This window comes from Paroedura picta, chromosome 8 (assembly GCF_049243985.1).
Source record: "Paroedura picta isolate Pp20150507F chromosome 8, Ppicta_v3.0, whole genome shotgun sequence".
Lineage (NCBI taxonomy): Eukaryota > Metazoa > Chordata > Lepidosauria > Squamata > Gekkonidae > Paroedura > Paroedura picta.
This window is the reverse complement of record NC_135376.1, coordinates 54580081-54597925: the sequence shown is the minus strand read 5'-3', so window position 1 is coordinate 54597925 and position 17845 is coordinate 54580081. Positions and strand designations below refer to the sequence as shown.

Here is a 17845-nt window from a genome sequence, read left to right as displayed (position 1 = left end):
CCCACACTATTCTCCTATGGTTTGCTGCCATAGATGTTATAGAGTAGAGTATTGGGGGAGGGGTTTCTAGATGTTACTGGTAACCCGGGCCTCAACCAAATGCCTGGTGGAAGACCGCCATCATGCAGGCCTTATGGAACTGGTTAACTTCCATCAGGGCCTGTGTCTCCTCCAGGAGTGCATTCCACCAGGTGGAGGCGAGGCCTGAAAATGTCCTGGCTCTGGTCGAGGCCAGGAACCCTTTTGTGGGCCACGGACCACCAGCCTGTTGGAATTAGATGCTCTTTGGGGGATATATTTGGAGAAGTCGTCCTTCATGTATGCTGGGCCCAAACCATTAATGGCCTTAAAGATCAAAACCAGCATCTTGAACCTAATCTGGTACTCTACTGAGAAGGGCCTAAGTGCAGCCCTTCATGGTGTTCCAGAGAAGACTCTGGCAGCTGGGTTTTGGACCAACTGTAGTTTCCAGAGTAGGGACAACAGAAGGCACACACAGAGTGAGTTACAGAAGTCCAATCTGGAGGTGACCATTGCATGGATGACTGTGGCTAGATGATCTCAAGACAGGTAGGGCACTAGTAGCCTAACCTGGCATAGATGGAAAAATGCCTGCTTAGTTACTTTGGTGACTTGTGTCTCCATGGGAAGGGAGGCATCTATTATCACCCCCAGATTCCTGGCAGTCTTTGCAGCAGTAAGTTGCTTGCCATCCAGGCTGGGTAGGCATGCTTTCTCAACTAGTCCCTTCCTACTCAGCCACAGGACCTACATATTTGAAGGGTTCAGCTTCAGGTGGCTCTGTTTTAACCAGTCAGCCCTGGCCTCTAGACATTGGCCAGTTGGTCGGTTGGTCACTCACCAGGAGGTAGAGCTGAGTGTCATCGGCATATTGATGACATCCAAGCCCAAATCTTTGAACCAGCTGGGCAAGAGGGAGCATGAAGATGTTAAATAACATTGGAGAGAGGACCACCCACTGAAGAACACCACATTGGAATATCCAGCTATTGGATTGGTCCTCCCTGACTGCAACCCTCCCTGACTGCAACCCTGGAGAAAAGAGAATGGCCATTTTAGTGCTGTCCACCCGAACCCTGGCATCAGTGATTAGATAGAGAGATAGATACATTTATTTGTATTTACCCATAGGCCTTTACAAAATATAAAATACAAATTTACAGTAAAATAGAATAAAAGGAACTGTGTAAAAATATAAAATTTACGACCAAAAAACTGAAAAAGCATACATGACTACAAAGTGCAAGAGTGTTAAGAGGCTGCCTTAGCGGTTGTAACGTTGGCCCTTATTTTCCTTGCAGCCAAGGCAAATAGAGCGGTTTTATATCAACCTGGTCAGATAAAAGATAGATTGTCTTTTCAGCTACGGAGGGAAGGTTAGAACCCTATAAGATCTCATTGAGGAATTTGGCCTCAATGGGTTGGCCCAGGGGCCATGCTAGTCTTCTCGGTATCGTTCCAATTTTGGTATATGTGCTGCTGAAGCGAGCACCAATGATTTAGTGAGCTAGCAGTTAGTGGTTGACAACACTGAGTGCTGCCATGAGAGCTAGCGTCACAAGCAGCACCGATCTGCCTCAGTTCAGCTGTCTATGAAGGTCATGGCAGTCTTATATGTTCTTACAATCACTGCCCTTTGGGAAGTACTCATCATTGAAATCAATGGGACTTTCTTCCAGGTGTTCTAGGTAATGGCAGAGCCAACAAAGAAACAAAACAATGTATCTATCGATCAGTACAAGTGAATATTTTCACAAGATAACGAAAAGGCAAAACTGTACTTATACTGCCAGGAGCTGTGATATGGCTTTTCAGTAATTGTGTCAGATGATGTGAAGATTTCTGTCCAGTGCAATCTTAGTGATTGATGTGAAGTGTCAGTGAAGAACTTGTCTCATTGTGCTTTTCCATGATATTAAATAATTGTTCAGTGTTTCAAGCTTCAGGGAAATTGAATGACATCATTTAGTAGTAAACTGCTATTTTTAGCATTTAAAAGACTATATTGCCTCCAAAGCATTTAATACTTGAAGAACTTGCCTAACATTGTTGAAAAGTACCAGGAAGCACATCTTCCATTTGAATTTTGCTTGAGAATGAGTTAGAGCCCTTAGGATTTAGCTAGGAAGTAAACAGTTTATCAGCAGATGTTCTTTATAAAAGAAAGCAGTATTTTGTATTGTGATATCTCAATTTCTGTCTTGCATCCAAAATTTTATATAATTCCATCTGGAAAACATTCTTTGGATATCTTCTCCATAGGTTATTCTTATAAAAGTGAAAAGTACATTTTTAAAAAGTGAGTTCTCTGCTGTGTTTTGTTCATAATTGTTCAAACACCTGTTTTATTTGTTGCTTGGTAATTTAAGGATGTGACATCCCTAGTGTGCATATATGAGAAAGATATGAGTGCTCTCTGTGTGTGATTTTTATGAGTGAAATGACAGGAGAGTGCACATGAGAGAAAATAAATTTATTCTACTACATTTTTCAGGTGTCCTGGTGTTTAAATTAATCATGTAACTTACCCGATATTGACCTTTCCAGTTTTCTTTGTTCCTGACTCTTTCAGATATCAGGCTTGTGTTGATGTGTGAAGCATTTATAAATCAAAGAGTGGAGGAGGTGGAATTGCTTCTGCTGGCTTCACCTTGACCTTCATACATGTGTGGTCCCGTGTGTACAGAGGCCTGTAAAACTGTGCTGAGCTTGTTCAGAGAGCAAAACTGTAGCTCTTTCCCCTTGCATTGCACTCAGTGAGTATGAGATTTAATCAAGACGATTTTTGATGGTGGGGGAGGGGAAGGGCCAAACTGATATTATCCTGCTGTTAGAATGTACTTCCAGTAGACAGACCTTGAGATCCTAAGTTCCAAAGCAAAACCACATATCAAGGCGGTGTAATGGCTGGAGAATCAAATTGGGATCTGGAAGTCCCAGGTTCCAAGATCCACTTTGGAAATTTAACGTGTTAAAACCCCAAATGCCAATAAAAGGTTTTATGCCAATAAAAGGTTACTGACTGACTGACTGACTGAAAACCCAAATGGCAAATTGTAATTTAGTGTTGAACCCTCCACATATCCCAATTTATGGAGAGTAACACACTATTTGTGTTGCAAACTTAATCTAGTGTCAAAAGAATATATTTTGTAGTAGCTATGGGAGATCAGGCAAATTCCTGTGCAAGGCTGACATTATGTGACCCAGAACAAGGATCTCTCATTGGAATAATACCTATTATTATTTTAAATTTATTATAAAAAAATTAAGTGCTGCCTTTCCACACAAATAGTGTTTCCAAAGTAGCAGACATCAAAATATTAAGATATTGCAACATTTTTTAAAAAATATATAATATTGTATGTATAAAATATTTCAGTAAAAACATATAAGCATACATAACACCAATAATTGGAGATATACCAATATACCAGAGCAAAGTGAAAACTTCGTACATGGCCAAAGTGAGTGAAAAACATCTCTCTAAATGAATACTGTCACAGCCAAAGGGCACTCCATGCATTCTCAGAGATACTGTTTCCATCCAGAAATGAAGGAAGAGAGATAATATCACTGTTTTGTAGTGTTGTGGTTGGTTCCTTTAAAAGTTTTGTTCCTTTTGTAGATAATATTTAGCTAGATTAATAGTTCAGTGTTAAACAGTGTTATGCCCTTGTAAGTTCATTGACTCTAGGATTGCATTGTGATTGAAAACTCAACCAAAAGACCCTCTGCATGTTTTCAAAGACATTGTTTCCTCGGGTTCTGGTGGTTAAACGTTTCTGCTAGAAACTGCAGCAACAGAAAAAAAACAAGTCTAAGAGTGGACAGTAAGTAAGTCATAAAGATGTAGAGGGGGAAAGAAGAGGTAGAAAGTTTAAGCCAGTAGGGCTAAGAGGCTGTATATTCCATTGCCCATAATAATGTTTGTGATGCTGGAAAACTATGTATCAAGGAAAAAAGAAGTAACTGGAGCTAAAGATAGGAGCAACAGTGTGGATATGGCTCTTGGGCAACCTTTACAATTTTGGGGGATCATTACCTCTAGATGTGATTAGTGATTATGTGATTAATTTGCTTACGACCCCTTTTGATCCCAGTTAGATAAATCTGAAGTCTTAATTCTAAATTGCTTTTGTAAAATTAAATCCTATTTCAAATGCAAATAAGACCAAACCAAGATATAGTTCAATATAGAGAGCCAGCTTGGTGTTATGGCTAAGAGTGGTGGCCCCTCTGGAGAAACAGGCTTGATTCCCCACTCCTTCACATGCAGCCAGCTGGGTGACCTTGGGCCAATCACTATTCTGAGAGCTTTCTTAGTTCCACCTACCTCACATGGTGTCTGTTGTTGGGAGAGGAAGCCATTTTGTAAGCCGCTTTGAGACTCCTCAGGGTAGAGAAAAGCAGGATACATAAAACAGCTCTTCTTCAATTGAAATACATATTATTGTAAAGGAATATACAGTTTGTGAACCATTGTGCCATAAATAATTGTATGTCTTAAAAAAGAAGAATTTGGATAGTTACTATTTACAGAAAAAATATTCTAAAATGAAAGTTTTAAAACTTTAAATATCATATATTCCTTGATCATAGTAATTCATTTTTGTTGAATGTTCTAATATGTGGGTATCTATTTTAATTTCCTTTTGCTGAAAGTACAACGTTTGAGAATGTTATTTTTAATGTAAGGTGCTCCATTATTTGCTTTGCCTAGCATGGATAGGAGGGTAGTATTGATTGACTATCAGGAAATAGGAAAGAAAAAATGTATTAAATGTGGATGTTAGAATTAAACAGAAATGTATTGTAATTCCTCATGCCAATATCTGAAGGGAAACCCATTCCATACCAAAGATATGAATTAACTCTACAAATTTGATACTTAAATATACCAGTAAGAATGGAAATAATGTACAGGAGTGGACTGGCCATTAATCTTGCTAGGTTGGTTCCTAGTGGGCCTGTGCCCTTGCTTCCTCTCTATCAGCCTAAACTAGCACTTGTGACAATCAAATTAGGAAATTAGGAAACTCAGGAATGTGTATGCTAACTTGAGCTCCTTGGAGACCATGAGGCAAAAACCCAACCATGGATTCTGCACAAGGGAAAATGTAGCCATCTCTGTGCCTTTCCTGCTCCCTCTGGGACTAGCACTTTTTAGCTCTGTGCTCTTTGACCTGCTAAACTCTGCCCTTAAACCTCACTGTAAGCATGCAAGAGGACTATTCAAGCTTTTTTGGAGGGACAGTTTTGCTTCCCAATCCTCACTTGAGAACACAATATGAAATTAAGACTTTTATCTGTGAAATAATTTCCTTAAATAAACAAAAGTACTGGAATATAAGAATGACCCATGGTGACAACACCTACAGTCTATTTTTTAAAAAAACCCTTCTCAGTACATCAAATTACAAATCTCTTCAGTTCCCACAATGGCTACAAAAAAGTAAAATGCATCTTGACTATAAACACTTTAAGATAGATTCAGGTGGGAGAGACAACTGAAGATGGCGCCATAAAAAAGCTGGACTTCTGTTCAGCTCTTAAGCTATGCCGAGGGTCAGGAGCTTCTGCACCTGGCTGACCTGAGCAGATACGCAAATCTGCTCACCGGTCGCCCCAGGAACCGGGAACGGCATCCTGAGGGTCCTACAGATCCGTGGGGAGGTAGGGGGACCGAACTCCCCGGATTAATAGCGGCCTGTGCTCAAGGTCACGATGGCGTCCTTGTCACAAACAACTTTACAAGCTTGAAACGACCAGCTGATCTTACATTCTTCCCAGACCATCTGTTACCAGATTGACAGGAGCGTTGACAGAAGCTTGGAATCTGCAACAGTAAGAATTGAAAGCTTTCTGGCTTTTCTCTTTCTTCCCCCACAAGCTCTTCCCTCCCCGCCCCTCAACCAATTTACAAGCGAATTCCCTCTTTCGTCGAGTGAGAGACTCCCAGCTAATTATACCCACTAACCAAACAAAGACAGAGCTTTGAAGATTTGTTGGTGAAAGTTCAGTGGGGGAATTTGACTTGATACGGAGATCGACAAACTGATAATTTGGGATCGCTCGTGCTCCCGCGAGACCTCACGAGACTTTCTGTTTATAGTTTGTGACTGCCTAGAACTATGGAAGAATTAACTAAGGCACAGCTTTTCCATTTGTTATGCAAAGGAAACTCAAAGATACTGAAAGCAGTCAATAAGCTGGAAAAGGAAATCCGTGGGACTAAGGGGGAGCTTTTGGATGGAGCCCATGGTCCGGAGAGACCAGCTGATGACGTAGCTCAGCTAACAATAAATCAATGTCTGGAAGTTAATCTACTGGAGGGAGAGAGTGCCAGAGATGTAAAAACCCAAAGTACCTTTGAAGAACCCGGGAAAACAGATTCAAGGAAGGAAAGTACCGAAAACCTGGAAGTCTATTCAGAGCAGGAAATGATTTGGATCAGCAAAATAAAAAGAGTCTATTCAAAAGCGACAGCAACCAGGAAGCTATCAGGAGATATTCCTGTGCGACCAGAGGAAGAGATCCAAATTGACAAAGGATTCAGAGCCTTCTCAAAGGCGACTGGAAGCAAGAATCAAGTAAGAGATTTCTTTGGCCCTGACAGAAGGACAATCAGAAACACTCTACTATGGAAAAAAACACAATTTCATTTTCTGCGACCACCTGAAGGATGAGTTGAACAATGGAGTATTCTCCTGGCTTCCTGTGGGAAAGACAGCAGTAGTAACTTTTAGGACAGGACCAATATATGAAGGGAACTGACTTTATATCATCTAAGACAATAATAGAATATATCCTTATAATAGATTATACCCTCATATGTATCAACAACTACTTTGCTAAGAAAGATGGTAATAACTCCTAGATCAGGATTAATATGCGATGGGAATTGAATATGTATGTCAATATGTATGCTAAAAGAGGATGACAAACCATACTTCATAGGCATTAACAAGACGGCAGTAGTAATTCTTGGGTCAGGGCCAATTTATGAAGGAGACTGACCTAATATCATTTAAGATAATAACAGAATGTATTCTTATAACAGATCATACTCTCATATGTATTAACAATCACCTGGCTAAGAAAAATGGTAAAAACTTCTAGATTAGGAATAATATGTGATGGGAACTGAATATCTATGTTAAAAGAGATGGCAAACCATATCAGCTGGTCGCTTTTTCTTCTCAATTTCTCTGTAAATGCTTTATATAATAATAAAAAATAAAATTACATTAAAAAAAAAAGATAGATTCAGGTGGGAAGCCATGTTGGTATGAAGCAGTGGAACAAAGTTTGATGCTTGAAGAAGTGTGCTTGCACACCAAAGCTTATATCTTGAATAAAAATTCATTGGTCTTAAAGTTGCCACTGGATGTAAACCATTTAAGTGCAGGTTGATCCACGAAAGATTTGCAGACACTGAAATAGTAGATGAGATGTCCCAACTGTACATCGAAAGCTACAAATGTTCTTTCCTGAGTCTTTGAATCCTGGCATTATTCCAAGTAAGCCTTGGAAAACTAAATGTATGCACTAGCCTTTCCCACTGATCTGGTGCTGGGGCTCCCTTCCCAGGCCAGAATGAATTGCAGTCAGCTCACATACAGAATGATACATAAACTGAACATGCAGGAAGGGGTATTGCCATACTTCCTGCAGGTAGATGTTCACATTTCTGATCTCTCTATGCTGCTGCTAATTAAACAAAAATACTAAAATGGGTGATTCATGATGAAAAGAGTCAATGAAAACAGCATTATTTTATTTCAAAAGTACAGGTAGCCTACTGTGAAGACAACCCATCTCCACACCTACAAACTAGGGACTTACCTTTAACACCCTACAAACTTATTTCTCCCCTATAATATTTTTATAAAGGATGCTTTGGGTACTTCTTAATCCAGGGATTCCCAACCATGGATTCATGGACCCCTGGGGGTCTGTGGAAGCTCCAGCGGTGGTTTGTGACATTTCCTTTCCTGCCTTAATGGACTTGGCCACCAGCTAGGGAATTGGCTGCCTTCATCCAGAGGGCTTGGTGGGTAGGCTGTGGGTGTAAAAATCAAAGGGGGGAGCTGATTGTGACATACTATGGGGGGGGGGAGCTGGGCTGTATTCTCAGCTCCTGCCCTTTTTCCTGGCTTCCATGAGGCAAAACCATCATAGTAGTAGTAATGATAGAGGGAGCAAGTGAAAGCAGGGTGAAGGGTACAGAAGGTTATGCCATTTTCAGGCTTTGAGGACCCTCAGGGGTGATGTCAGCTGGCCACACCTTCATGTTCTGCCATGCCCCCAGAAATTACATGTCACCGGAAATGACATCACCCTGACATTCCCACCAGATGTGACATCATCAGGCCATTCACACAGCACAGGAAATGATAGCACGGAAATATTTGCAGATGATTTGTGAACAGAATGACACCTGCTCTCTGGGCTGGCTACCAGTTTGCTATTCTTCACCAAAGGGAGCCTGCAGTGGGAGTCTGCAGAAACATGGCCAGGGGAGGCCTATGTTGCTCCATGACACCCCCCCCCCCTCCACATCAGAAGCAGGGCCAGAGCAGGCCTATGATGCTCCCACTGTTAAGTTAAAATTAGGGTACTTACCTCTCTGGACTCCAGTTGTTACCACATGCAACGAATCTTGTCCAGCAAGGATTTGCATGGCTGAGGCCCCTCCCCTTCCCACCTCCTTGAGGCCCATCATTGGGCATTTTGGGAGGAGGTCTACATGACTATATATGGTCATATCACCCAATATATTAATTTAAAACTATTAACATTAATTAATTCCCACCCAATCAGCAAAACCCTTCCTTAGCTATAACAAAACCCCAGGGTTTCACAATACTCTAAGAGTGGGAGGCAAGAAGATGAAGGTGCAGAGCCACAGCACAGATCTGTTTTAGCATTGTTGTTGAACTCTGGTTTGTGGATTGCAGGCTCAAATGAATCTCCTTGCTGGCTCATTTTGATTTAATTGTGTATGACATTCCAGTCAATTATAAAAAAGTGTCAAGAGAATGCTTAAGCTATATGTTTCCTAAGCTAAAATTCTGTCAACTTTCCAGAGGAAGAATGGGCTTGGCAAGCTTTTCTCATTCATTCAGTATGACGGCCAATTTACACTTCATGTGGCAAAGATGTTTTTCCTACAAATGTTTGTACATGCAAATGCTAAACTACATGTAATGGAAAGAGCCTCTTGTGGCACAGAGCGGTAAGGCAGACAACATGCTGTCTGAAGCTCTGCCCGTGAGGCTGGGAGTTCGATCCCAGCAGCCAGCTCAAGGTTGACTCAGCCTTCCATCCTTCCGAGGTCGGTAAAATGAGTACCCAGCTTGCTGGGGGGTAAACGGTAATGACTGGGGAAGGCACTGGCAAACCACCCCGTATTGAGTCTGCCATGAAAACGCTGGAGGACGTCACCCCAAGGGTCAGACATGACTCGGTGCTTGCACAGGGGATAACTTTATCTTTACCTTTATGAAATGGAAATCTATGCATGTGTGTATGTGTGGGAAATCTACGCATGTGTGGAAGGGAACTTAATGGATGTGAATAGAGAAGGCTCAGTGAGCTGCTGAACTATGTTTTGTTTTTTAAACCCGACCACAACTTTTTATCACTCTTGTACATTTCATGTAATTGCTACAAGCGACTGGGTGCATATTTTAGTATGCTTTTCAGGGCACAGCCAAATCATTAATTTTGAGGAAAGTATCTCAGATGTAGTCAGCAGGTCTTTCAGCAGTTCTGTGCAAACAAAACAACTACCCCACTGTGTCCAAGTGTTGTTTTGAATGTCTTTTTACTGTCTACTTTTATGACATATATATAGAAATAACTCTTGTTTGAGTTCTTTAAAAAATTTTCAATGAATAGTATGGGGGGGAGGGGAGGGAGATTATAGTGAACTTTACTTTATTGCCCACTCATAACAGTTCTCGAATCCAAAGTCCTGCACATTCCTGGTATATGACTGTCTCTTTAAGATGATAAGGTAAACTGCCCTGTTTCAAGCTGTAGATCTCCAGCATCTGCAGCCAACCAGCAAGGGCAAAGCCAGGGAGGGTAGATGCAGAGAAATCAGTGCCAGAAGTATGAATAACCAGGAAAACAGTTTCCAAAAGAACAAAGCCAGAAACAGAGGGTTCAGAAAGCAGGGTTGAGAAGCTCTCCAGGAGTTGAATTTCTTGGGAATTGTCCAGTCCAGTAGCAGCACTTCATTGTTTAGAAAGACATTGTGTTCATTCCCAGGAGTTCCCCTCACGAGTCTACATAGCACGTAGCTGGCTCCTGCAGTGACTCTTCATCACTGGCAGTTGGCAGTTGGCATTGGACTACAAGGTGTGCACTCTTATGCCTAGTCTGTAAATCCAGCCTAGACCTTTTCTTGTGATGTTGCAAGGGCTTTAATGATCCTGGAGAAGTGGGGACAGCTGGCTGGCTTTCCGCTTCCAGATTAAGGCTAGAGAACTGAGACAGCTCTGCATAGACTTTTGAGAACAGTTGGATCTCATCCCCACCCCTCCCAGTGCTCTACTGCTGTTTGCTGCATGGTAGCCACATTGGAACCCTTCTCATCCAAGGAGTTTTCGCTTTCACCAAACCACAACACAAATGAACTTTTGGCAATTAATACAAAAGTTTAAAATGTAAGTATTTATAATGTTTTTTTTAATGAGCTGTATGCAGTATTTTTAAAAAATGTATCAGATAGTATCTAATTATTGAACACTGAGTGGATGAGGGAAGCGGTGTGGGAACGAGGATCATGGTGGCTGCTGTGCCATGCGATCCCCAAGAGTTGGACTAGACTGAATGGCTGACAACAACATCAACAACTATCTTTATTAGTGCTTTACAATGGAATCTTCAGAAGGTATCCTCAAATGTAAATACATTCAATAGGACTTATTCCCAGGCAAGTGTCAATAGGATTACGGCCTTACAGTGCAACACTGTACAGCAGTTACACCCTTCTAAACTTATTATGGATTTAGACGAGTACAACTTTGTTTAGAAGAAGAAACGTTGGTTTTTATACCCTGCTTTTCACTACCCGAAGGAGTCTCAAAGCGGCTTACAACCACCTTCCTTTCCCACAACAGACTCCCCCTGAGATAACTGAGGCTGAGAGAGTGAAAACAGCTGTAACAGGACTGTGACTGGCCCAAGGTCAGCCTGCTGGCTGCATGTGAAGGGGGAGTGGGGAATCAAACGCAGTTCTCCCAATTAGAAGTCTGCTGCCTGTAACCACTACACCATGCTGTAGAATTGTACTGTTATCTTGCAGCAGCTCTCAGATGATTTCCTGAGATGGAGTTTTGGAGTGTTATGAATGATCAGAAAACAAACTGCATGCAAGCCTGTGCATCCATCTTTTCATATCATGGCATTTAATAAGTATCAATCACTAGTGTCTGTTCTTGCACAGCTCTCATTTATTTCAGTGATTTGAAAGGTAAGGAAACTGGATTTTTCACACTGTGTTTCAGTATAGATTTCTTCTCCCACAGTATATTAGGATTTCCCTAGCTGGGCAAGTGCAGAATAGAACAATTGCTTATTGAGATTCTTCTGACAGAAAACAGATTAGTAACTTCTCTGCATTCATTGCAATATTATTTGATATGCGTTTCCTAAGTATCGCTAAATTATTTCCTATATCTTGTGGTCATTATTTGATAGATCAACTTTTATATTCTCTTATGTATTACCTTATAAATATTTCACTGAAGATTACCCTGGGTTATGAAGAGTGCCTGAATGAAACCCACACAAACCTTAAACTATTTGATTTTAAATGTTAATTTTAAGGGGAATGGTGGAGAGAATGGTGCTAAATGATATAGGAATCCTTTGACTTCTCACACATCCTTTTTTATGTTATCCAGGGTTTTACCACATTTATGCCCACATTGGTAACAAAGTGGTAAGAGTAAATTGAGTGGGATGCCATTGGCAGATTGATTAGTATCATTCCGGGTGTGTTAGAATTGGGTTTGCCGTCCCTCCCAGACAATATCTCCCCTCTTCCACTTCAACTAGGAATCCCATAATTACATCCTTAATGGGGGTTGGCTAAATTATTATAAGCAAATATGTGTAAAGATTTTAAAGTCATGCTGCTTTGGCAATGGGGCATTTTGTTCAGAGAAGCAGTGGAAGAGGAGGAAGGGAGTGTCTCATCTTCTCCCTGCTTTCCATTTCCTCACACCAGTAACTTACCCAAAGTGGTTTCTCCCTTTCCTCCTCCCACCAGTTTAAACAGAGGGAGAAAGGTCACTTGGAGGTCCATTTAGAATATGAGGAAAAGGTTATGTGCCTCCTCCCTTGTAACTATTCCTCCCACTTTGGATTTATTATGCATTAGCCTGAAACTTGTGCTATGGAACTACTAGTATCTAGTTATTGCTTTGGTGGGTTGTCTGCACTTTACAGGTCTGATGCCCTTTGGAAACTCACATTGATGCCATGCTGGCAGGAGCCATTTCTACAACAGCTTTTCTTACCTTCATCATATTTGCATTGTTTAAATATTCGAACAAACACTCTCATGGCCAGATATTCTCCCCCATCTTCAGTCCCTGGCAGGTATTAATAGTTGTGAATGCACCTAATCAGTGACTTGCTTTTTCTTTAGCCACTAAGGGAGCTGGTCCTGCCTTCCTTCCTAAAGTGCAGATTATTATGGGCTACCTTGGGATATATCCTCTTACTTCCTGCTGTGTCAAATCACCAGCAGGAGGTACAGAATGCTTTACATGGCATAATACTGGATTCTCCTATAGAATACATCTAGCCTGTAGTTTTTTGAAGTTGCACTCAGAAAAATGAAACGGCAGATTCAGAAATCATGTCTTATCTGGTCTGTAACTGATTTCTTTAGCACCGTCTTGATACATTAAGATAAATGGCGTTGGAGTGAAGGGAAGAACACTATCACTCATACAGCAGATGTTTTCTGTCTCCAGACCTGGCAGTCCTGAAACAGAAATATGGCCTGGGACAGTGGGATTAACAATAAGAATGTTATAAAGAATGGACATTTTAAAAAGCTTCACTAGCACTACGCAATAATTTAAAGCAATTGTTGACATTTAGTTAGTCCATAAGAATGTGACTGTATACATCGCTACCTCTTACAGAGAGCAGATAATTTTGTGGCTCATCAAAGGGAAGGAATAGGAATCACTTGCTTGCAGAAGCCATAATTTATAGGACTGTTTACAGTGGTGCCCAATACTGAAAAAGCCTGCCAACTCATTAAATATAAGCATTGTATTTCTATTTATTTAAAGTTGATTATGGCCTGGGTAGTACTGATAGTAGCAATAGGGAAGAATCTCAGTAGGGCCTCTCACTATTCCTGGCACCCTGAATACAGCAGTGGCAGCATCACAGATGATAGGTACCAGGGAACTTTAGTTTTCCGAGGACAATTTAGTCCTTAATTGAGCCATTAGCCATCCTGTAAATTATATATCATTGGGTGTTCTGCCACCTCAAGAGTTACCAAACATTACAAGCATGCCATATATGGATGGAAGGATGGGTGGATGATGTATATGGAGAAAGTTTCTTGTCATTCCTCTATATTTTCAAGGAAGACGCAAATGCTGCTACAAACTAAATTTGATTTAGCACATTAAATATGGCAATAATACATATATGTTTACAGTGGGAGAGAAGAATATAAGAGCAACCATGGTGACTCAACCCAATGTCTATCTAGTACAGCTTCCTGAGTCACATATTGGTCAACTAAGCACAGCATAGAGGCCACCGTCCATTGTTACCTTCAGAGGGCTACTGCCTCTGTACTCACGTTCCATTTAGTCATTGTGGCTAAAAGCTGTTGGTGGACCTGTCCTCCATGAATTTAAAGCTCACAAACCAATAACCATCGCTATATCCCACTGCAATAACCTCCAGAAGCTTATTACTCTTTGAGTGAAGTGCTGTTGTGATTTTTTGTCATGCATACGTTCATTTAATAAATTACACGGCCTTTTTCACCTCAAGTATACTGGATTTTCTTAGCTTAGCCATACATTCATTGCTGGTGAAGTGTCAACCATTGGAGTTACACCAGTAATGAATTTGTCCATCCATGCCAAGGAATATATAAATTTCAATGATAACACACACACATACACTGCATATATATCAGGCACAGAGTATCTGTTTAGCATTCAACAGACTGATTTGTCTTCCAAGGTTCTGGCAAGCTTTCCCCTTTCAAATTAATTTGTGTGTTAATCCCTTGCAAGAAATCAATTCCAAACCAAGAGCTCATTAGTTTGAATATATATTTTTAATTAAAGTATGGTTAGCCTAATGTTGTAACTCTACTGCATTTCTTCAAAGTTAAACCATTTGAGCAACAGAAGAACAAATTGTAGGGTTTTGGTGCTTCCCCTTCTACTTTTCTACTAAAGAACATTGCATTGGATAACCAAAGAAGAGGTATCTTCTTTCCAAGGGGCAGCTCTATGATGCAAGCACTCCATCTAAATTGGTGTGATTGAATGGCAACTACAGTTATAGTGATCAACTGTGATGTTATATGGTCTCCCTCCCAAGACTCTTGTCCTTGGATAAACAAAGAAAAGGGTATCCTGTCCTAGAGGCAGTCCCATGATTTATATTCTTGTGTTTACTGGGTAAAAAGTCAGAGTGTTTGTGTGTCTATGAAGTTTCAACGAAACAAATGATGAGTCCAGCAGCACCTTTAAGACCAACAACATTTTATTCAAGGTATGAGCTTTTGTGTGCATGCACACTTCCTCAAATACAATGGCAAGTGTCATCAAGTTGCTGGAAACCTCAGCAAGGGGCTTTGAAGGCACATGAGAAGCACAGGTAATTTGCTATTGCCTTTCTCTGTCAAGTTTTCCTTGGGGCCTCCCATCCAAGTACTGCCTCTGCTTAATTTCTGAGAACTGATGAGATCAGACTATAGCATGCTGTCTTCCTTCGAAAAAGGAGGCCTAGAAATGTTTAAATAAATAATAATAAATAAAGACAAAAGCACTCTGTCTAAATGGTTGTGTTTGAATGGCAACTACAATCTAACTTGTGAACTGCAGTGACCAGGGGTACTGTTGGATTGGTGTCCATTGTGCTCCATGATGGTTTGGTTTTCAGATATCTTAAGTACAAGGAAAATGTACCCACTTTGATATTAATAATTCTGCTCAATGAAATAGCCAGCTGCCTGAATACGCCATAAGAGCATTAATCACCAATCCTTTATTTGAACTTCCACAATTTCTCAATCTTTTTGCCATAAAAAACAGCCCAAATTTTCAGGATAAAAATAAAACTCTTGAAATTTCCTTCATAAATACAATTCCTGAATGATGGAGACATAAAGCCAAGAAGGATCATTTGCCTATATATTGGCTGGTATTGGTAGATCTGTCAATAATGTCACATTATCTGAATAAATCATTTTTCATCAAATCAATCTTAAGTATGCTTTAAAATCCTGGCACCATGGCTGGCACCAAGGTGAGGCGGGAATATTCTCGAACTCCAGTGGGAGTCTGAGCAGGAAAGGGTTGGGGGAAATCTAACTTAAATGACCATCAAGAACCACACAAAAGAGGATGTATCCTGTCTTTTGGGCCTGGAAGAGCTAGGTCTCAAAAATTCTTCCAAGGCAGGTCTTGTTGCTTTGAGCATGTCCCCAGTGGGAATGAAAGTAATGAACAAATTCCTCAAAAATATTTATAGAATTAGGAGGTGGCCGGAGAATTGGTGCTAATGTAGAACAAGATGAGGCCCTTGAGAATGGTAAGTTTTAAGGCAGATTTTCATTGCTCAAATTTTCATTGCTCAAATTTTGACAGTCACCTTAAATATGCATTATAGTATTAAACAATGAAATGGCTAATGATCATTTGATAAAGTATTATTACTATTATTAGTATAATTATACCTATTTATTATATTTGTTCTCTGTCTTATCTCTGTGCACTCAGGGCCAATTACATTAAGATAAAATACATACAAAAATAAAATCTACAGATAAATAGTCAATAATCAAATAAGTTTTAAAATTATTAAAAACACATTTTAATAACTAACTGGCCAATTCTTCTGTTGACTGGAGAGGAGGTGGGAGGGTCATATGTACCATTGGTCAGTGGTCCCCAGTCTTTTTATCACCAGGGACCATTCAACGCCTGACAATTTTACTGAGGCCCAGCGGGGGGTAGTCTTTTGCCGAGAGATGTCGCCGCCGCCTGAGCCCCTACTCCACTTGCTTTCCCACCGGTGCTCCTGACTTCCCACTGCCTGCTGGGAGACACTGCCAGCAACAGCACTGCACCAATGATGAGCTGGCGGCATAGTGGCAGGGCAGCCCCCAAGGCAGCAGTGGAAGACGAGGTGGAAGACGAGGAGGTGGAAGACGAGGAGCCGCGGACTTGTACCGACTGATCCACAGACCGATACCGGTCCCTGGCCCAGGGGTTGGGGACCGCTGCCATAGGTGACATATCGGTAAGGAGGATTTTGATAGGCAGGCCTATACGGTTTAGATGTTGGATTAGGCTTGAACCATAGGCATGGCAGCTCAGCTCTGTCTTGCAAGCCCTGTGAAATTTTCCCATCTCTTACATAGTTAAAAGGTTTCATTCTTTGATAACTGTTTGGGCTTTTGGAACATCTATAAAATATTTTAATAATAAAAATTCAACTTGTAGTATATACATTTCTTATCTTTCAAAAAAAAAGCGTTTGCAGTTGTTCCATTTTCTGAAGAAGTGTGCATGCACTCAAAAGCTCACACCTTGAATAAATCTTTGCTGGTCTTAAAGGTGCCATTGGACTCAGATTTTGTTATGTTAGCAATCAGAATGCAGAGTTTGGTGATCTAACCTGCAGAATATTAAATATTTGGTTTTGAAAGTCCAAAGTAGTAGAAGAGGTAATGGCTCCAGATCTCTGCTTTGTGGCTCATGATACAGTACTTAAGGAATAGTTTTCTGATTGTTGGCAAAGCAAGATTCTACAACAGCAAAGTTTAAAAGGAAAAAAGAAAGCAGATGGTAAGTTTCAAATCCAATATGAAACATTTCTGTTTCCTTTACAATACAACACTTGCTGTTTGAACGACTGACAAATACAGATGCTCTTTAATTTCACTTTTATTATTGATTTGAACAGTGATAGGTCTCTTATTCTCTGAAGAGGAATATGAAATCAAAGGACCAGTGAGCATGACAGAAGAAAAACTGAACAGAGAACAATTGCATCCCCAGTTGCAAACTGAGTAACTGACGTGTGTATGGGGGGAGGGGTGTCAGCAGACATGTCTGAAAAGGCTACCAAAGCTAAACCAAGTGTGATTATTCATATTTAGTGTGTTACCTACTTAAACAATAGTACTATACTTCTTACGAAACGTATCTTTAAAAAGAGCTTTTCAAGAGAGCAGCAATGTTGCTTCAGGAGCAGCAGAGACAAGACTGGACAAGAGTTATTTTCAAGTGACATGTCAAGGGAGCCATGGGGAAAGGGGCTCTATGGAAGCGAGCCCTGCCCTGATTTGTGTATTTTCCTGTTCATAAAAATGATGCATAAGTGCAAATGCAGACACGTATGGCTCTCTCTGTGGAATCAGGAACCTTGCTTTGTCAGAACTCCCAATTATATAAAGAATTCCATGTTTGTACACATTTTGTACACACATGTTTGTACACACATACTTTGAAATCAGTGTGTCCCAGTTGGCCACAGTGTCCTTCCCCTTCCAACTGCATTCAGTCTTGTTGTGTGAAAAGCT

At 40.6% G+C, this 17845-nt stretch overlaps 1 protein-coding gene and 1 pseudogene across 2 annotated transcripts in view; one reads left to right on the top strand and one right to left on the bottom strand.

Moving 5' to 3' along the window:
• Window positions 1-17845, top strand: part of GFRA1 (GDNF family receptor alpha 1) — a 445406-nt gene that overhangs the window by 161458 nt on the left and 266103 nt on the right. The gene's annotated exons all lie outside the window — the stretch shown is intronic.
• Window positions 1401-1513, bottom strand: LOC143844102 (U6 spliceosomal RNA; annotated as a pseudogene).